The sequence below is a fragment of the Rutidosis leptorrhynchoides genome, chromosome 3, assembly GCF_046630445.1.
Source record: "Rutidosis leptorrhynchoides isolate AG116_Rl617_1_P2 chromosome 3, CSIRO_AGI_Rlap_v1, whole genome shotgun sequence".
NCBI lineage: Eukaryota > Viridiplantae > Streptophyta > Magnoliopsida > Asterales > Asteraceae > Rutidosis > Rutidosis leptorrhynchoides.
This window is the reverse complement of record NC_092335.1, coordinates 451,552,768-451,576,979: the sequence shown is the minus strand read 5'-3', so window position 1 is coordinate 451,576,979 and position 24,212 is coordinate 451,552,768.

Below are 24,212 nucleotides of genomic sequence, written 5' to 3'. Positions count from 1 at the left end.
TTCCTCGTACACCTGAATCTGGAAGTGTTTCACCAACTTCGTCAGAGGACTATTACTTCAACAGTTGGAAGAGTAAATATGGTGATACCTCAGTGCTTGAAGAGATTCTAGAAGCGGATCAAATTGAAGAAACCGTATTTGATACTGACAAGGAACTAGACGAATGGGGTAAAATGATTGCCGAAGAGTTGGAAATGTTAGTTCTCATGGGTGAAGGTTCAGATCTTGAGAGTGTAAATTCAGAATATAATGATTCAGATGAAATTTCAGATTCAGGAGTTGAAGTTAAAGCTGATCATACTGGACTTGTTCAAACTGATTTTGAGGCACTGAACAAGAAAGCAGTAGATTTACTAAAGAGTTTCTTATAAAAAAGTGATCTTGAGAAGGTCACCAGGTTAACAAAAGCTAAAGATATTTGGGACAGACTTGAACAGATTCATTTGGGAAAAGATACTGATACATCAGAGTTTCTTACAGATTCATCAGAATCAGAAAATGAGCTCGATGATGGGAAGAAGATAAATTACTTTGCATTTATGGCTGAGGCTTCTTCATCAAATAACGCTCAACAGGTATCTTATGATCCATCTACAAATAACGAATGTGTTAAATGCGCTGAATCTAAAATAACAATAGATAATTTAACAAAGGCTTATGCGGAGATGAAAGAAAAATGGCATGCAGACCATGTGATCACTAAAGTTGAAAACGAGTTAAAAGAGCAGATCAAAGTTTACAAAAAACAACTTCACGATCTTAAATGTTATAACTTTGACATAAATCAAGCTTTAATTAAACGTGTTGACACAATTAATGAACTAAAGAAAGAAAATGAATGTGTTAAAGCTGATTTAGAAGCAATTTCAATTAAAATGAAATGTTGGGCAAGTGCGTCACAGTGGAATGCATTAATGGTGGAAATTAATGACACCAAGGGCAAGGGTATTGGATATAAGTCTGCATCTCCTCCTTTTCAAAACACATTTGTTAATGCAAACATAGTTGATGGTCGACCAGAAGACTGTATTCCTCCTAGTTACGAAGATTACATTGAAAAGAATAAAAAGTGTAGCTCAACTAAGAATACAACTTCTGATGATACTGCTGAAGGTGCTCTAGATCATGAGGAAGATAGGAAAACTGGTTTAGGAGATAACTCTAAGACAAGTAGGGTTAGAACACCAAAAGGTCCTATTAAAATTTTAAGAAATCCTAGATTTGCTGACAGACCTGTTCCTCCTGTTACCTCTAAGATTGTTTCAAAAGATAAGCCAAATGATTCTCCTGTGTTCGTAAGAAAACAAGATCCTTCATCTTCGAACTCTAATAACGTGTATGAATTTAGAGGACATATGGAGTTTCGTCAATGTTTTAATTGTGCTGTCTTTGGACACATTACTGCTTATTGTCCTAGAAGAGTTCGTTCTACTAGACATAATATTGACTTGTCACATGATAATTTTAGATTATCTTATGCTCATATAACAAACTCGCCAGTAAGTAATGAACGTCATGATAAGAGGTTTAAGACAAATGTTGTTTATGTAGATCCTAAGAGAAAGAATTTAAATAGATATGTGTCACTTGTGAAAGGTAAAATTCCAAAGAGAAGCTTTAAGGAAAATGTGACAGGGTTTCGTAATCAATAAAAACCTTTTGAACCAAAGGCACGATCACCCTCACAAAAAGCTAGTCGTCGAAAATACTTTTCTCATAACAGACCACAAATGAGTCGCTCCGAAGATGAGCAAAATGTGAAACCAGAAGAGCAATATTGCTACTTCTAAACTGTCTAAGTTTATGGTTTCAAATGATGAGATTCCACCGGACTCAAACGGGAAATGGATGGAATTTCAAGCTATGGGTGTTAATGGACAACCTACTACTGTAACAACCCAACATTGATTTACCAAAAACACGACACAAAAAAAAATTTATGTGACTGCCCATCTGGACGGCGTCTAGAAATCAGGACGGCGTCCAGCCTTTACAACTGGGACGGCGTCCAAGGATTTGGGACGGCGTCCCAATGAACTAAAAAGTACTGATCAGTTTTTTGTTTACACGCGAGCGAAAAACTCGCTCCCCGACACCTTTCAACGAAACCATTTTCACAATATGGCTTATTAAGTAAAACTAAGATATTGCCACCATAAAAACAAGTTTTACAACCCCGGGCTCACAATGACCCGTTTTACAAATAAAGTAGCAGTTTCAACCCATTTATCTCTTTAGACGGATTAGAACTCTACAACCCAACCCGATACCAAGAGCATAATCCCGGGGACTACCAAAACCCCCATCCGCGTCCAATTATCCGAAAGCTACCCCATCAAGCCCAACCGCTCCTGCACGTCTAGTCTAACAACTAGCTAGCATCAATAACACAATACCTGTAAAAAGGTAAACAACGAGAGGGGTAAGCCGAGGCTTAGTGAATGCAATAATTATACATATACATATATAATGTATCTACTTGCATACACTTACTCACATACCCCATACATGCTAGCAACATAATTAGCAAACCATCTCAAGTATCAAGCTAATAACCTCCAATATCGCAAGCTAGCATAACCAATAGCATATACTCAAACAATATAACCAGCTACACTACAACACATACACAATACCATATGGTTAACCATAACGCTATGGTGCTACCGGCTCGTGGTTCACACCATACGCATTCGAGTCATACTCTTTTATAGTGCTACCAGCTCGTGGTTCACACTTCGTTTTATAGTGCTACCGGCTCGTGGTTCACACTTCGTTTTATAGTGCTACCGGCTCGTGGTTCACACTCGATGCTACCGGCTCGTGGTTCACATCTTAGTTTATAGTGCTACCAGCTCGTGGTTCACACTCGATGCTACCGGCTCGTGGTTCACATCTTACTTTATAGTGCTACCGGCTCGTGGTTCACACTCGTCACATACATGCTATGGTACTACCGGCTCGTGGTTCATACCATAACATTCACAAATAAATACACTATATACATACATGCATAATTATTCCACTCACCTTATCACGTCGGTGGTGATTTAGCACTTCCGTATGCTTCGAGCAAGGTACCTAATACATAAGTACACATTCAATACACAACTTGTGGAATTAACCACAATACTCACTCTCGAGCATTTAGTGACCCAAAAGAATTAAATAACTCACTTACACCCAAAACCGCCCATAAATGGCCAAGACTCATCTTTAATTACTAAAACTAGTGATGTAAGTCTACTAACACCAATTAACACAAACTTAGGGTATTTCATACCCATTTTACCCAATTAGGTCAACCTTAACTCATTTGACCCATTTCAACACTTATACATACCATTTTAGCCAAACGTGACCCATTTACAATTCTTCCATCATTAACAAGTGTATTAGTGACTAACCAACACAATTTAACACTTACAACTTCAATTCACATGGCCAAACCCTAGATCATAGCTATTAGGGTTTTCCTTATCTCAACATAACCCAAATTCACCCATTTTACCCCCAAATGGGTCTTACAAGTTCCAACACTCCTAAAATCACTAATACTAGTGATTGTACCCCACTTACAAACCTTAAACATGCTTAAATCATTAACCAACCCAAAACCCGCAAAATATCAAAATAGTGGGTTTCCATAAACCCTCTTCATCATCTAAAAGGGTTTTACAAATAACAAGCTCAAATCCTAAATGTACACAAGAATCTTAACAATGAAAATTCGGAGTTGAGACTTACCAATACTACCAAAATGTAGCCGTGAACGAAAGGAACAACTTTAACTCTCGAGCTTTGACCCGAAACGCTCATCTTCTTCACCAAACCAAGCTTTCTCACTCTAAATTAACCCTCTCTCTCTAAAATAAAATGAGAGTGTTTTGTGTGGGTGAGAATGAGCTCCAAATGGAGTTCTAGATCATTATTGATGATCCCAAACCGACCCCAAGTGAAAAGACCCAAATACCCCTTTTAATTTGAGTAAAATAGAGCTGTGGCCCGTCACGCCTTCTGGACGGCGTCCAAAAAGCTTGGACGGCGTCCTGACCTTCATTGTTGGACGGCATCCCAAAGTCTGGATGGAGTCCCAATGAACTAAGTCTGAAACTGAACTTGTTTTGGTCGTAACTTTTAAACCGTAACTCCGTTTTCGACGAATCAAATATCGCTGGAAACGTAATGAGATTTACTATCCAATGGTAAGGTTTTAGAACATCAACTCCAACTTTATTTGGGATCCAAATATACACTTACATGCCTCGTATTTCGAATGACGCTCGAAATAACGTGTAACTGAAAAACGGGTGTTACAACTCTCCCCCACTTAAATTGGATCACGTCCTCGTGATCCGCACAAACACTAGAAGTTAAGCACTTCTCCCACGAACATTTCCGCTTCCAACGCGGAGTCACACAAGTAGTAAACTCATCCGAATCCTCGCTTCGTGCACTAACGCATCATAATACAACAACCGTACTTCACAATCGTCCTAAAAGAAGGACAATTCACCGGATACCATCGTAGTCACACCTCACGATTCCTACAAAACACAACAAAGCCCGTCATCCATAACATCATCCTTGAATTCTAAGATCCCACCACACGCTAATGATCACTAGCGTGCACTACCGCAATAAACGATATCTCATACACTCAACGTCCAGAATTTCCATTTAGGAAATACGAAAAAATACCACATTTTCCTCCAAGTTCTCACGGCTGCAACACGCAACAAGCGTCATCCATAACTATATCGCCCTATGCGATCTTCTAAATTCACTATGCCGCGAACCAAGTCTTACATTAATCCAAATCGAGAAGGATTCATGCTTCCTTAAAATTTCGTACTCATTCGGTTCATAACCTTACTACTCGACCGATCATTCCTGAATATTCTTTAGGCCAAGAACCAAACTCCCTCCGGCTCTACACCGGATCATTCCTTCAACGAAAAAAATTTTAATAACCCCACAATAACACTTAAGAAGCACCACTTTCCCGCCGATCGATCCACACACGACTATACGACACTGGATTAATCCAGGACGACAATAATACACCACGAATTAGACGAAACATCAACACATCGTCATAGGGTTTCTTCTCTGAACCATACAATACGGCTTCCTAGTACTAGCATAGAAGCTATTCGTATACCAAAATCCCGTCAACGGCGAATCATCATCACAAAATTTCCGCAATTCGCCACACGACTCACAAAAATATTCACCACGCCGGGTGAACTTTCCTACCTAGACCGTCCGTTAAGGATGGTCTCAACATTTCAATGCAACTAACAGTCGCATCACTAAGGAGCACACTCTCGCAAACAAACAACATCTGCGTGTCTCGATGTGAGACAGTCAAAATCGACACTCTCCGCCTCACATTCGTCCATAAAGTGGAATAATCCACTGACAATCTTCACGATTGCGTTTCCCGACAGGGAAAATACGATATTCGCCACGATATCGAACTCGTTCTCATTCAATTATACTGTCCGGGTTTCATGACAACCCAGATTTTTCACCACGGGAGCACTCGCAACGACACTTCATTCTCTCACTCCGGGATCTCAGACTTCACATTTGGTCTCATACCGCACATTGGTACTACACGACCACCTTACATAGGAAGTCTTACACTTCCTTTGATCCCATCATCACAATCTTCACGCATAACATTCCAGAGTTGTAACTCACAATCGTAAAGCACGATCTCGAGTCGACATTAGAAACCCGTCACTCTTCCTCGTTAGGAACTCCGAATACCTATTGAGGCTTAGCACGGTATGCTCCGACATTTCACTAGACATAACACCACTGGAGTTTTCCTCGGGCGACAGTAAAAACTCCGCCACTTAGGATTTATCTCCCTATTCTCACCGCCAAGATGATAACATCCCGCGGAATTGAAATTCCACGTAACACCTGACCATTGTCACCGTTGGTCATAAACATCAATTCACCGCAAATTCACTTTAAGCTCTCAGAGCTTTCATATACGATCACTCGAGATGTCGTACACGCGACAACCCCGCACCTTCATAACACAATTCACAACTCACAGCCCTTCATCGTTCGCGAAGCGAACTCCACCAAGGTCCTACATTAGCCTCTAAGTCTAGGCATATGCCACTCCGCTTAATCAGTCGTGCATTTCTGTCGAGATCACCCGACCTTCCACTCAACGAACCTTTATCAATAATTGCCCACTCTCATGGAGAAGAGGGACCAATCCGACACAATAATCGCATCGACCGCAATATCGACACTTCATCATAACCTTTGGCCTATCCCACCATTAAGTCCATCACCGGTCCACCGGTAATCTTCACCCGTCTATCACTTAAGAGTAATAAGATGCGCTCATCCATCACTTCATAAGAAGTATTTACCGCAATGCTCTTAAACTTCGACTTTCGCAACCGTCGAATTACCATCACCCGTCGATCACTATTATAATCTCCGATGCTTCCAAGGGTATCTCACGGGCACCCTAAGCACAAAGTGATCACACCACTACCAGAGTTGAACATTACCCTAGCAGGTATAAAAAGGCACCTGACGCAGTGTCATGCAGACTCCCACCACAATCCAATGAATTTTAGAAAATCGATCTTTAGGTTCCATACACCCGATGTCACCCATCTCTCTATAATAATGACCCGAAGTCATACCTACCCGATAACCTTACGGTTTATTGTCTTATCGAAAGTTCCTAGCGATCGCACGCTACCCGCAGTTTCCACAAGGCCAAAACGATATAGCCTAACGAAACCCTTCATCTAACACTAAGGAGATGCTTGAGAACACCAAGTCTTACACCCTTCCACCTATCGACAGAGTCACAACGACAGGGGTATTCCGTTAGGAATGTTACCCTATAATCCACAACACACCAACACACTATCGTAAACATCGTCATATGGGTCCCACTCCCATGAGTTTAATGACCCGAAGACTCCTCGATTCGCCAATTCCAAGGCGACTCACAATTAGAATCCTAACACGATTCTCTACCCACACACTCTACCGATTGTAACTCAAAACTACAATCATTAGACTTGTCGCATTCCATTACGGAATTCAAGTCCTCGTCGCACACTCGCAAGTGTAAATCGATCTTCCTAGTTACGATGGGTAACTAAAACCAATAACAATCTCAATAATGCACCCACTACTTAGGGTGGCTAAGCACGCACCAAACTTGTGAGTTGGCTCACTCACTTAACTAACCGAATCCATCGTAACACTTCACGACTCGCAACGAACCCGATGCGACTACAAGCACATCACCCGAGACAACTATCACTTAGGAACCAATAAAGATTCCTCATTTATCCCGAATCTACCCCAACCATGCACGTTTCCTCCGTTCGGTACTCGTCATGTCATGCTTGATGTCAAGATACACTTTCGTAATAATGGTGATCGGTCACTATTACAAATGCGTACCTTACCATTTCCACATGGTCACGCAAAGTACTTTACCCAGACTGACGCAACATTCACACAAAATAACACGCGATAACTCCTAGTACCCGAATGACCAAAGTCCTTACCGTGAACTTGATCACTCAAAACCGCCAAACCTTTGAATCTCTCCAATAGATTCATCTCTAAGACAAAGCACCAATTAGATACCTATATATATATATATATATATATATATATATATATATATATACACACACACACTAATATACAATAGTAATAAACGTACACAAGTACACCACAACGACAAGTCAACCTACAACCTAGGTGACTATCACTAAAACAACGTCCAAGTTCGCCTACTTACCTTAGGCACTAGCAATCTAAGGCACTAATTTACACGCGAAATAAGGCCCCACATCATCACACTTTGGACAAAAACAAGTCCTAGTTAGTCACCTACTCTAAGGCACTAACAAATCTCAATCCGACCCGTAATCCTACAAGTCCCGCAAATAACGCACAACCGCCAATAAGTCTAAGACTAGGCACCTATTCCAAGGTCACCTAATTCCCTTAGACTATGCTCTGATACCACTTGTAACAACCCAACATTGATTTACCAAAAACACGACACAAAAAAAAAATTTCTGTGACTGCCCATCTGGACGGCGTCTAGAAATCGGGACGGCGTCCAGCCTTTACAACTGGGACGGCGTCCAAGGATTTGGGATGGCATCCCAATGAACTAAAAAGTACTGATCAGTTTTTTGTTTACACGCGAGCGAAAAACTCGCTCCCCGACACTTTTCAACTAAACCATTTTCACAATATGGCATATTAAGTAAAACTAAGATATTGCCACCATAAAAACAAGTTTTACAACCCCGGGCTCACAATGACCCGTTTTACAAATAAAGTAGCAGTTTCGACCCATTTATCTCTTTAGACGGATTAGAACTCTACAACCCAACCCGATACCAAGAGCATAATCCCGGGGACTACCAAAACCCCCATCCGCGTCCAATTATCCGAAAACTACCCCATCAAGCCCAACCGCTCCTGCACGTCTAGTCTAACAACTAGCTAGCATCAATAACACAATACCTGTAAAAAGGTAAACAACGAGAGGGGTAAGCCGAGGCTTAGTGAATGCAATAATTATACATATACATATATAATGTACCTACTTGCATACACTTACTCACATACCCCATACATGCTAGCAACATAATTAGCAAACCATCTCAAGTATCAAGCTAGTAACCTCCAATATCGCAAGCTAGCATAACTAATAGCATATACTCAAACAATATAACCTGCTACACTACAACACATACACAATACCATATGGTTAACCATAACGCTATGGTGCTACCGGCTCGTGGTTCACACCATACGCATTCGAGTCATACTCTTTTATAGTGCTACCGGCTCGTGGTTCACACTTCGTTTTATAGTGCTACCGGCTCGTGGTTCACACTTCGTTTTATAGTGCTACCGGCTTGTGGTTCACACTCGATGCTACCGGCTCGTGGTTCACATCTTAGTTTATAGTGCTACCGGCTCGTGGTTCACACTCGATGCTATCGGCTCGTGGTTCACATCTTATTTTATAGTGCTACCGGCTCGTGGTTCACACTCGTCACATACATGCTATGGTACTACCGGCTCGTGGTTCATACCATAACATTCACAAATAAATACACTATATACATACATGCATAATTATTCCACTCACCTTATCACGTCGGTGGTGATTTAGCACTTCCGTATGCTTCGAGCAAGGTACCTAATACATAAGTACACATTCAATACACAATTTGTGGAATTAACCACAATACTCACTCTCGAGCATTTAGTGACCCAAAAGAATTAAATAACTCACTTACACCCAAAACCGCCCATAAATGGCCAAGACTCATCTTTAATTACTAAAACTAGTGATGTAAGTCTACTAACACCAATTAACACAAACTTAGGGTATTTCATACCCATTTTACCCAATTAGGTCAACCTTAACTCATTTGACCCATTTCAACATTTATACATACCATTTTAGCTAAACGTGACCCATTTACAATTCTTCCATCATTAACAAGTGTATTAGTGACTAACCAACACAATTTAACACTTACAACTTCAATTCACATGGCCAAACCCTAGATCATAGCTATTAGGGTTTTCCTTATCTCAACATAACCCAAATTCACCCATTTTACCCCCAAATGGGTCATACAAGTTCCAACACTCCTAAAATCACTAATACTAGTGATTATACCCCACTTACAAACCTTAAACATGCTTAAATCATTAACCAACCCAAAACCCGCAAAATATCAAAATAGTGGGTTTCCATAAACCCTCTTCATCATCTAAAAGGGTTTTACAAATAACAAGCTCAAACCCTAAATGTACACAAGAATCTTAACAATGAAAATTCGGAGTTGAGACTTACCAATACTACCAAAATGTAGCCGTGAACGAAAGGAACAACTTTAACTCTCGAGCTTTGACCCGAAACGCTCATCTTCTTCACCAAACCAAGCTTTCTCACTCTAAATTAACCCTCTCTCTCTAAAATAAGATGAGAGTGTTTTGTGTGGGTGAGAATGAGCTCCAAATGGAGTTCTAGATCATTATTGATGATCCCAAACCGACCCCAAGTGAAAAGACCCAAATACCCCTTTTAATTTGAGTAAAATAGAGCTGTGGCCCGTCAGGCCTTCTGGACGGCGTCCAAAAAGCTTGGACGGCGTCCTGACCTTCATTGTTGGACGGCGTCCCAAAGTCTGGACGGAGTCCTAATGAACTGAGTCTGAAACTGAACTTGTTTTAGTCGTAACTTTCAAACCGTAACTCCGTTTTCGACGAATCAAATATCGTTGGAAACATAATGAGATTTACTATCCAATGGTAAGGTTTTAGAACATTAACTCCAAATTTATTTGGGATCCAAATATACACTTACATGCCTCGTATTTCGAATGACGCTCGAAATAACGTGTAACTGAAAAACGGGTGTTACAACTACCGTCCGGGCATGGGTTCCCGCTATCAATTAATATTATTAATGTGATATGCAGGGAACCAGGGTACCTGTAAACAACACCTGGATAGTGGGTAGCGGCGCTTCGAGACATATGACTGGACATCTATCTCTTCTTTCGGATGTACCCCCAATTAAGGGAGGTTATGTTGCATTTGCTGGAGATAAAGGAGGTCACATTTCAGCTCAAGGTTTATTGAAGAATGAGAAAGTTAGTTTCGACAAAGTGAACTATTGTCAAGAGCTTGCAAACAATTTGTTGTCAGTTTCACAAATCTCTGAAAAATCTTTGAAGGTTGCGTTTGATGACGAATTTAGCTACATTTTGAAGCCAGAGGTTGTGATTTCTCCAGAAATGATTTTGATGAAGGCTCCTAGACAAGCTGATTTGTACATGCTAGATATGAATGTTGCTACTTCAACTGCTGAACATCATCAAGCTTTTGTTTCTAAAGCGACTGAACAAGATTCTATTACATGGCACAAACGCATGGGTCATTTAAGTTTTCGAAAAATGAATCACCTTATCCACAAAAATCTTATAGAAGGTGCCAATCTTCGATCTTTTCAGATTCAAAGAACATGTGTTCCGTGTAAGAAGGGTAAGAAAAGTAAGAAAGCTCATAAGCTGGTGAAGTATAATCCAATCTCTGCTCCACTTAAATTGTTACATATGGATCTTTTCGGTCTAATTCGTTTTGAAAGTATTGATGGAAGTAAGTATTGTCTGGTTGTAAATGATGATTATTCAAGACTTTCTTGGGTAATGTTTTTGAAAGAGAAGTCTGATACTTTTGAAAATTTGAAAGTGCTAATAAATCGATTAGAGACAGGTTTTAATCTAAAGGTAAGAAATATTTGTTGCGATAACGGTACAGAATTCAAGAATCAGTATCTTGCAGGTTTCTGTATTGAAAAAGGTATAAATATGCAGTTCAATTCTGCATACACTCCTCAGATGAATGGTGTGGCTGAAAGAAAGAATAGGGTATTGATCGAGACAGCTAGAACAATGCTGGCAGATTCATCGTTACCTGTTCATTTTTGGAGTGAAGCTGTTGCTAATGCGTGTTACACTATGAATCGAGTTCTGACTGTTAAACGATTGGGTAAGACTTGCTATGAGTTATTGCATGGGAGAAAACCATCTTTGAAGCATCTAGAATCATTTGGTGCACCGTGTACCATCTTGAAAAGAAAACCAGGAAGTAAGTTTGATTCTAAAGTGGTTACTGGAGTATTTACTAGGTATAGATCTCCTAACAAGCGAGTTTTCAACAATGAAACAAGATGTGTTGAAGAATGGTCTGAAGTTGACATCCAAAGGAATCAAACGAAGAGTGCTCCTAAGAGTCATCTTGGATTTATAACTATAATGAGTTGATTGAATCATTCAATCTTGCTCCATATCAGACGAAGAATGAAGTGGAGTTACAAATGCTGTTTGACTTACAGAATGAACTAGAAGTGTCTGCACTTACTCCAATTCCAACTCCATTACCGACAGTCAATGACCCAGCTCAAGATTCAGATCAAGATGTTGATCCAGTGTACTATACCTGCAGATCTAATATTTTAAGTGAAATTTTCGATAATCCTGAAGATATTGGTGATACTACAATTCTACATAATGAGATACCTGTTCCTGCACAACCAGTTCCTAGAACTACAGCTACTCATCCTAGAGAGAATATTATTGGAGATCCAAATGCATGTGTTAGAACAAGAAGGCAAGTTCAGTTTGATGGTCAAGTTGATGCTCATATGACAGCTGTTGCTGCATACTACGAGTACTCATGTCATATTTCTACAATAGAGCCAAAGACAACAAAAGAAGCCTTGAAGCATGTTGATTGGGTCATGGCTATGTAAGAAGAAATTCAGCAATTCAACCGTTTGGATATTTGGAAGCTAGTTACTAAGCCGCATGGAGCTAAAGTAATTGATCTCAAATGGGTTTGGAAGTGCAAGTTTGACGAAGATGGCAATGTTATCCGTAACAAAGCAATATTAGTCACTAAAGGTTATCAACATGATCCTGAATTTGATTATGATGAAGTTTTTGCTCCTTTTTCCAGATTGGAAGCTATTCGCATTTTCTTGACTTTTTGCATCATTTATGAAGTTCAAAGTGTTTCAAATAGATGTCAAGAGTGCATTTCTTTATGGCAAGCTGAATGAAAGAGTATATGTCAGCCAACCACCAGGTTTTGAAGATCATCTTCATCCTGACAAAGTTTACCGTTTACGGAGAGCCCTATATGGTTTACATCAAGCCCCACGTGCTTGGTATGGACGTCTGTCAAGTTATCTGATTGAAAAAGGTTATCAAATGGGCACGGTAGATTGTACTCTGTTCACGAAAGTTAAAGATGATGATATTATCTTAGTTCAGATTTATGTGGACGAAATTATTTTCGGTGCTACTAAGCAGGAACTCATTGATGAGTTTGAGCAGATGATGAAGGACGAATTCGAAATGAGCAAATTGGGTCTCCTACACTACTTTCTTGGTTTGCAAGTCGAACAGACTGATAATGGAATTTTTCTTCATCAAGCAAAGTATGTAAATGATATACTGGAACGTTTCGGTATGACTCAAGAACATCATGTGTCGACCCCACTAGCTGTGAATCACGGTATTTCGTTGGACTGTGAAGGGGAGCCTATTGATCCTACATACTATCGATCAATCGTCGGATCGCTCATGTATCTCACTGCATCTAGGCCAGATATTATGTTCGCAACATGTCAGTGTGCTCCTTATCAAGTTAATCCGAATACTGTTCATCTTACAGCTGCCAAAAGAATTCTACGTTATCTGTTACATTCTCCAAATCTCGGCATCTGGTATTCGAACGAAGACAAGTTTGATCTTGTAGCATACAGTGATTCAGACTATGCAGGTTGCAAAATCAACAACAAATCTACATCAGGAGGATGTCAATTTCTAGGTGAAAGGCTGGTGACCTGGCAATGCAAGAAACAAACTGCAGTTGCACTTTCCACGTGTGAACCTGAATATATTGCTGCTGCAAGTTGCTGTTCGCAAGTTGTTTGGATTCAACAACAACTTGGCGATTACGGACTAAGAATCTCTTTCTCTCCTCTTTATATTGATAATACTACTGCTATTTCAATTACTAAGAATCCTGTGCAACACTCTAAGACTAAACACATATGTGTTAAGTATCATTTTCTTAGGGATTGCCATGAGAAAAAGATATTTGAGGTTAAGAGAATATGTACTAAGGACCAGAGGGCTGACCTTTTTACTAAGGCTTTTGATAAACCTAGGTTCTTGCTACTTTTAGAGATGAATGGCATTGTTGATCGAGACAAAGTAATTTCGGATGTTGATTGTGAGGTTTAATCAAACTTTTAGACTTTGCATGTAGGATGCATGACATATAGATTTTAGTTTCTTATTATCTGTACTTCATATTTTTGCTTTCTGTCTGCATTTCCTTGCATGATTTATTTCATGATTGCATGCTAGTCTGTACCTATTTTCTGTTTCTTTTGTTTAAAATGCTAAAAGATAAAAAGATTTTATGTTTTAGTATTTTAGGGGGAGTATTTGTTTCAATAGAAAATACCTAAAAAGTGTAAAATGCCTCATCAGAAAACCCTAAAAAGTTGAAAATTCCGAAAATGAGCTTGTTTTGATTAATTTGTTGGAAATGAAGAAATTACTGTACTGAGAATTGATATATTTGATTAGTAAGGACTAATTTGAACGTTTATGTTTATCTGTTGTGTGATGTACTGATAGACGTGACTCACGAATTCTTGGCATTAGACAATCATACTAAGAATAACGATCATCTAAGATTCAGAAGTCATGAACGATCTGTAACTTTTGAAGGTAGTCACCTAATTATCTCCGAAACTGTATCTAATGATAATTGTTGAGGAACTCAACAGTCGGTTGAGGGTATCCCCTATCATAATTGATAATCACTAGAAAAGGCTGGGGGTGAATTTAAGGTTGAGGATTATATGTTTGGCTGGTGCATACCACGTTGTCACGGGCCTAAGACTTAATAATCGAAACTAAACCCCGAAAATATCAGAGAAAATTAGCTTATGTCAAAGTAAGTGTCCCTTCTCACCTAAGGTCGAAAAGTATAATTCCTTATTGCGGACCGTTCAAGCATTTAAGGGAGAACACCTTCGAGTGATCTGAGCACACAACAAAGAAACATGAGTTCATGCATATAAATGGAAAATCCATTCATGATGGCGTTAAATATCTATGAAAATCAAAGTCAAAAATAATTGGCGTATCAAGATGGCAAAGTCCTGAAAGTATGAAGAATGCTTATTCAAGATGTGCTCATAAAGAACTCAGATCATTCTTAGTGTGACGCCCCCGCGCAGCTTGAATTGTTTAATCATGACGTTCACACTGAACTATCAAGATTCTTGTTGTCTGCAATTTAGAGTTATACCTATTAAGACTGTAAGTTAGGAAGATACTTACCTAGATATACTCTAAGTATATATAAATGAAAGTTTATCTTTCGATTTCGTTTTCCATGTCAACTTGAACATAAAGAAGTTAAGGGCCTTGAGATTTATTTCATGTGACAACTGGTCATCAGGCAAGTCTGCTTTAACTGTAGACCAATCCCCGCGGTAAATAATGCGCCTATTCGGATAATCCAATATACTCTAAGATTTGCTGAACCAACTAGATTGAAGATTGTCAACATATTGGTAGAAGCCAAAGGCTGAAAGGGTTATTCAAAATGCCATGAGAACGATCCTGTTCAATTCGAATGAAGTACATGGATAGAGATAACAGAAAGTTACGCATAATGAATTGACAACCTAATAAAAATGCACAATCATAAGTGATGAAAGAATCAAGGATTAATGAACTTAGCATGATGTAACGACCCGGATTTTTCCGCTAATATATTGAAGATTAATATTTACATAATTAATGTTTCCAACATGTTAAGCAATCAAACTCATTAAGAATTGGTTATTTGCAATGAATTTTATACAAACGTTTGGCCACCCAGTTTGTCTGACGATTCACGAACGTCATAAATTGAAATAATTATATAATGATGTATATATGGATATATATATATATATACTTATGATTTGTTAAAATGATATTTAAGTATCTCATTATATATAATAACAATTGGTTATATACATAAAATGAGATTACTAACTTAAAGACTTCAAGACTATATACTTATATATAACGATTAACGTTGTAATAACTTCTAAATTAAAATGTATGTATATGTATTGTATTAATATGTATTAATACACTTTTGAAAGACATAATAATATATATCAATATATTTATACTCAATAAAGATAGCTATACTCATTTTCTCATTCAATTTTATCAAGAATCCTATTCGTATTCTTACGGTATTTATACTCGTATCATACCCAGCTTCTATACGTATTTACTATGGGTATATACATACTAAATCATTGATCTTAGCAGCCCTAAATCAGTTGTGAGACATGTATAAACATGATGTAGACTTGTGGGAACCATGGCTTGGAAACTAGTATGACTAAATGCATAAAATTACAAACCATGGAGTCATGTTGTTGCCCCCATTTTGATGCCAACATGTAGGATAAATAACCATCCATTTCATTCCAATTAACTACATCATTTTACTCTCTAAACATATACTCGAACACTCTCTCAAACCTCCATTCAATTCAGCAAGTATTGGTCTCATAATCCAAGTTATAATCATCATAACAAAGCTTGATCAAGAACACTTCAAGAATTCCAAGCCATCAAGGGTATCTTTGAACTCAAGATATTCTCCTTATTTCTCAAGCAACTTTACTCATTTGATTTGAGGTAGTAACCTTATTCATAATCTTATTCTATTCGTATTCATATAGCTATCTTATTTTGAGTTATAACTACTAACAACAAGAACATAGTTTAAATTATTTCTAAACTTGTTTGCAAATAAACGTAATCCTTCTAAATTGACTTTTAAAACACTTCAACACATGTATTATGACAGTATGTCAAGCTAACATAAGGATATAAAACTTGTAAACATGAAGAACACCTTAAAATCGAATATACGTCGTCTTAGTCGAACGGGGGCTGTTTTGGGTTTGATTTTAAAAACCTATCTTAAACTTTGAATTAAAAGATTTCCTTTGGTTAAAAATCTTATTTTATATGGATATGAAATATATCCAAAATCCATGGTTAAACTCTAATTGGAAGTATGTTTTTCAAAAGAGTCATCAAGATGTCGTTCTTACGACGGATATGAATATCTTCTTGTATTTGACACCTAAGCTGTATTTTCAACTATAAACATATACTTTTTCTGTTTAGATTAATAAATAATGGTTCGATACAAAACCATGGCAAGTTGAAACACTCAAAACAGATTTGTAACGAAGAAATTATGGATAAAACAAAATTGGATATTTTTGTTTGTTTTTAGCTACGGTTTTGATTAATAAAAATGGATGCTAACCTTATCCTAGCTAACTTACCTTGTATCCTACATGTATTTATACATGTCTTGTTCCCGAACTTATGGAAATACAATTTATAATAGTCGTGATTAAGTTCTACGACAATATATTATAGTCTTACTTAATAAAGATCGTAAGGCACCATATATATATATATGACTTGATCACCGTGGATTCGTATACAAAGTTTTGACATATCATTTTGACTTCTTCTATATATATTATTGGAACGAACTATTAGACACCATTGGCAGTAATCTCGAGTTAGCTTTGGGTTGAAGTGGATTCCAAAATATTATATACTTTGAGTTGTGATCGAGCCTGAGACATGTATACAATGGGTCGCGGATTGCTTCAGACAATATACATATTATATGTCTTATTATATTAAGACAATATATTATAGTGTTAGTGAATTCTAACACAATATACGCATTTATATTTATATATATATTTATACTATTGGACTATTGGACTATTGGACTACTGGACTACGAACGTTAGACTACTAACAATGGACAATTAAAATTATCACAAGTATCATAAGTATGAAATATTAATTTTAAATATATATATATATATATATATATATATATATATATATATATATATATATATATATATATATATATATATATATATATATATATATATATATATATATATATATATATATCTTGTCACAAGAATATTATTATTAGGTTAGTGAATTTGTCAAAAGGCCAAGTCTTATCACCATCTATTCGGAAATCATCACAAGTGAGTTATAGTCCCATTTTTACTATCTAAATTATTTTGGGATGAGAATACATGAAAAATTTATAAATGTTTTACAAAATAAGCACAAGTTCATGGAACTACATTCTACAATTGTTTTGTTATACCGGATATCTGTACTTATTATTATTATGCTTGGTAACCTAAGAATTAGTGAAAAACACTAATTGACGCGAATCCTAAAGGTAGATCTACGGGCACCAACCACCCCCATTTTCGAATAGTGAAAATGCTTTAGTACTTCGAAGGGTTCTTGTCATACGTTTGAATAGTGGAATGTATGATGCCAGATATCTTAAGCGCTCTATGTTAAGGTCGGTTACCAGGCGACTCATCGTATGAATGATTTTTGCAGTTGTAATGATCATGCGCATATAATTGTTGGAAATATAAGATTATTAACATATAAATATTATAAGATATATCATTCTCTTAACGTGCCTGCTATTATGTGATAGATGACTTCATCCAATCATATAAGTGTCTCTAGTGATTCAGATTTCATTTACTTATCAAGTGATTCGGAGGCTGAGTCAAAGCATACGACTTATGAACCAACAGAAAAGTTAACTTTTGGTGCTACCATTAAAGTGGAAAATTGTTGGGAAAATTGGGAAGATTCACAATTGCTAGAAGAGGTTTCGGAAGAGGATCCAGAAGAAGATCCAGAGAAGGAACCCGAAGAAAAGGATCCTGGAGAAGTTTTGGAAATTACCGAACCACAACGTGATTTGGGAAAATCTTTGGCTGTTATACCCGATCCCAAACCCGATAAACCTATTATGACCCAAAATGTTTGTGATCATCCACTTGAACCACCTAAGAGACCAGTTTATAAAATGACCGCTCGCATAACGACTGTTGGTTTTGCTCCCAAACAATTAGCCGAAAGAACCAATTGGGAGGAATTGGAAAAAGAACTATCCAAACGAAAATCCAAACGTTTGGTCGAGAAAGAAACAACGTCAACATCTGAGAAATCTCGCCGTTTTTGAACCATCGGCAGCTATCCTGTATTCCATGCATTGTATAATATGTATTATATTGTGTGTTTAAGTTTGTAAGAAAATCCGCAATGTAATTTTCCTTATGATTGTATAATAATAAGAATAAGCATGGAAGGTTTATTATTATTATTACAACTTATTATTACGTAGTAACGTAATAACTTACCATAGTTTTTCATATTAGAATTTTAGTAGTTAATTTGTGTTAGCTGCTAAGTATGAACATTATTATAGTTATAAAACGCTAATATGAAGAAAAGGCTTTTATAATAATAAGTTCATATTAAGCTACAAAATACTTTTTGGCTACTTCTAAAAATTCTATATGATTAACTCATTCGGCTATTTTTGAAGGAAATGGCTCCTCCAGCTATTAGACAACAACAATTGAACACAGAAGAACTTCAAGCTTTCACTGCAAATATGGCTGCAGTGGTGAATGTAATGAACAACAATAACCAATCGGGTTCCAGCAGTGGAGGAAACAATGGCAACCGGGTAGGATGTTCCTACAAAGCTTTTATGGCCTGCAAACCCAATGAGTTTGAAGGAACTGAAGGACCCGTTGGACTAAAGCGGTGGACAGAGAAGGTTGAAGCCGTGTTCGCAATCAGCAACTGCGCAGAAGAGGATAAAGTTAAGTATGCCACACATACTTTCAGGGGTACTGCTTTGACATTGTGGAATACCTACATGGATTACGAAGGACAGAATACCGCCTACGCACTTCCATGGTCCGCTTTCAAGCACATGATGACGGAAGAGTACCGCCCCAGAACCGAAATCAACAAGCTCAAGGAATAGCTTAAAGCACTGACAACCCAAGGGTTAGACGTCATTACCTACGAGCGACGTTTCAACGAAATGGTTTTAATATGTCCTGGAGTATTTGAGGATGAAGAGGCAAAAATTGAAGCGTTCATAAAAGGGTTGCCGGAACGAATCCAAGAGCATGTAGGTGCTAATGACCCTGCAACAATGCAGAAAGCGAGTCGTATAGCCCACAAATTGATAGGCCAAATTACAGGAAGGATAAAGAAAGAGGCGGCCGAGGAGGCCATAATGAAATAGGGGACAAGAAAGTGGGAGGAAAGCGGTGATCAGGGTCACAAGTACAACAACAACAATCAAAACAACAATTACAACAACAATCGCAACCACCCCAACAACAACAATAATCGCAACAACAACCGCAACAACCATCCCAATAATAATAACAACAACAACAATCCCAATCACAACAATAACAACAACAAACGTCTCAACAACAATAACCCTAACAACAACAACAACAACGACAACAAAAAGCAAAGGACTATATGCCCAAGGTGTGATACGTTTCATCCAGAATGGTTTTGTAGAGAATTATGTACCAAGTGCAATAGGAATGGCCATATTGCGGCAAAGTGTGAAGTCTACGGACCAAATAGAAACAGAGGAGCAAATAATGTCGGAATAAATAATAACGGCGTTGTTTGCTATGGATGTAGAAAACCGGGCCATACCATAAACCAGTGCCAGAATGGAAATAGGCAAGGCCGTGGGAGAGCTTTCAACATTAATGGGGAGAAAGCACAGGAAGACCCGGAACTTGTTACGGGTACGTTTCTTATCAACAATACACCTGCTTATGTTTTATTTGATTCGAGTGCCGATAGAAGTTATATGAGTAGAGAATTTTGTGCCAAATTAAATTGCCCTTTAACGCCTTTGGATAAAAAGTGTATAGTTGTAGTAGCAAACGGTAAACTAATTAAGGTTGATAAAATTTTCCGAAATCAAAAAATTAGTTTAGTTAGCGAAATGTTTGTAATTGATTTAATACCGGTGAAATTGGGAAGCTTCGACGTAATTATTGGAATGGACAGGATGTCCAAGGTGAAAGCCGAAGTTGTTTGTCATGAGAAGGTGATTCTCATTCCGAGAGAAAACGGGTTACCCTTAATGGTGTACGGAGAAAAGGGTAATACCAAATTAAATCTTATTAGTAGTTTGAAAGCGCGCAAACTAATAAGAAAAGGTTGCTATGCCAAACTAGCACACGTCGAGAAGGTTGAAAAAGAAGAAAAGAAATTCGATGACGTTCCTGTTGCAAGAGAATTTCCTGAGGTGTTTCCGGACGAATTACCGAGACTACCTCCACACCGATCCGTTGAATTCCAAATAGATCTTGTACCAAGTGCCGCACCAATAGCTGGTGCTCCATATAGACTTGCGTCCACCGAAATGAAAGAATTACAAAGTCAGCTACAAGAATTATTAGAACGTGGTTTTATCCGACCGAGTAGGTCACCATGGGGAGCTCCAATTTTGTTCGTTAAAAAGAAAGATGGGTCTTTTCGCATGTGTATCGATTACCGTGAGCTGAACAAAGTAACCATCAAAAACCGATACCCTTTACCTCGAATTGACGACCTATTTGATTAACTCCAAGGTTCGAGCGTATACTCCAAAATCGACTTAAGGTCGGGTTATCATCAACTGAGGGTTAAAGAAGCCGATATACCAAAAACAGCCTTCAGAACTCGTTATGGCCACTACGAATTCATGGTTATGCCATTCGGTTTAACCAATGCACCCGCAGTTTTCATGGATCTCATGCACCGAGTATGTAGTTCATATTTAGATAAGTTTGTTATTGTCTTTATTGATGACATTCTTATCTATTCGAAGAATAACCAAGAACACGAACACCACTTGAGACTTGTGTTAGAGTTGTTAAGAAAAGAACAACTTTATGCAAAATTCTCTAATGCGCTTTTTGGTTAAATGAAGTACAATTTCTTGGCCACGTAGTCAGTAGTAATGGAATCAAAGTTGATCCCGCCAAGATTGAAACCATCAAAAATTGGGAGACCCCAAAAACTCTAATGCAAATACGTTAATTTTTGGGTCTAGCCAGTTATTATAGGAGATTTATTCAAGATTTCTCCCGTGTAGCCAAACCTTTAACTGCCTTGACACATAAGGGGAAGAAGTATGAATGGACTTCTGAACAAGAGGGTGCCTTCCAATTGTTGAAAAAGAAGTTGACTACGGCACCTATTTTATCGTTACCTGATGGAATGAAAGATTTTGTTATTTACTGCGACGCATCAAGAATGGGTTTTGGGTGTGTTCTTATGCAACGGAAGAAGGTGATTGCATATGCTTCTCGACAACTCAAAATTCATGAACAAAACTACACCACACTTGATCTGGAATTGGGCGCCGTTGTTTTTGCATTAAAGATGTGGAGACATTATCTGTATGGGGTCAAGTTTATCGCATACACAGACCACAAAAGTCTCCAACATATTTTAAATCAAAACCAACTAAATATGAGGCAGCGTTGATGGGTTGAGCTGCTAAATGATTATAATTGTGAAATCCGTTACCACCCGGGAAAGCGAATGTGGTAGCCGATGCCTTGAGTCGAAAGGAAAGAGAACCTATTAAAGTTAAAGCTATGAACATGATTATTCATACTAATCTTACTACTAGAATAAAAGAGGCACAACAGAAGGTTTTGAAGGAAGGAATTTTTGGAAAGGAAATACCCAAAGGATTAGAAAAACAGCTTAATATTCGGGAAGATGGAACCAGGTATTTAGCTGAAAGAATTTGGGTACCAAAGAATGGATATTTGAGGAAAGTGGTACTAGAAGAAGCACATAAAACCAGATATTCAATACATCCCGGAGCGGAGAAAATGTACCAAGACCTCAAGAGAAACTTTTGATGGCCAGGAATGAAGGCCGATATAGCCACATATGTAGGAGCATGTTTGACTTGTTCTAAAGTCAAATTTGAACATCAGAAACCATCGGGTTTACTCCAACAACCTGAAATCCCAGAATAGAAATGGGAAAACATTACCATGGATTTCATAGCTAAGTTACCGAGAACCGCAGGTGGTTATGATATGATTTGGGTAATAGTTGATCATCTTACTAAGTCAGCACACTTTCTGCCAATAAAAGAAGAGGATGGTATAGAGAAATTAGCACGATTATACCTGAAAGAAGTTGTTTCTAGACATGGTATAACACGAAGCGTTGGGAACTCGTCTAGATTTAAGTACTGCCTATCACTCACAAACTGATGGGCAGAGTGAAAGGACGATTCAGATACTTGAAGACATGCTACGAGCATGTGTTATTGATTTTGGAAGCAGTTGGGATCGACATCTACCGTTAGCTGAGTTTTCCTACAACAACAGCTATCATTCTAGTATTGAGGCGGCACCATTCGAGGCACTTTATGGGAGAAAGTGCAGGTCTCTGATTTGTTGGAGTGATGTGGGGGATAAACAGATTACAGGTCTGGAAATTATCCAAGAAACCACCGATAAAATCATTCAGATCCAGCAACGATTAAAAATAGCCCGGAGTCGACAAAAGAGCTATGCGGATGTTAGAAGAAAACCTTTAGAGTTTGAGGAAGGTGATATGGTTATGCTTAAGGTATCACCTTGGAAAGGTGTTATTCATTTTGGAAAGCGGGGTAAATTGAGCCCAATATTCATTGGGCCATTCAAGATTGAAAAACGCATTGGGCCAGTGGCCTATCGACTTGAGCTACCTCCACAATTAGAAAAGATTCACAACACCTTCCATGTTTCAAACCTGAAGAAATGCCTAGATACTGAAGATCAAATTATTCCTTTAGACAAGATTAAAATTGACGAGAAACTAAATTTCGTAGAAGAACCCGTCGAAATTATGGATCGTGAGATCAAACGACTCAAACAAAGTAAGATATAGTTAAGGTTCGATGGAATGCTCGTAGAGGACCTGAATTCACTTGGGAATGATAAGACCAAATGAAGCTGAAGTACCCACATTTGTTTTCCGATATCGCACGTTAACTAGGTACTATTCTAAATTTCGGGACGAAATTTAATTTAACGGGTGTGTAATGTAACGACCCGGATTTTTCCGCTAATATATTGAAGATTAATATTTACATAATTAATGTTTCCAACATGTTAAGAAATCAAACTCATTAAGAATTGGTTATTTATAATGAATTTTATACAAACGTTTGGCCACCCAGTTTGTCTGACGATTCACGAACGTCATAAATTGAAATAATTATATAATGATGTATATATGGATATATATATATATATATATATATATATATATATATATATATATATATATATATATATATATATATATATATATATATACTTATGATTTGTTAAAATGATATTTAAGTATCTCATTATATATAATAACAATTGGTTATATACATAAAATGAGATTACTAACTTAAAGACTTCAAGACTATATACATATATATAACGATTAACGTTGTAATAACTTCTAAATTAAAATGTATGTATATGTATTGTATTAATATGTATTAATACACTTTTGAAAGACTTAATAATATATATCAATATATTTATACTCAATAAAGATAGCTATACTCATTTTCTCATTCAATTT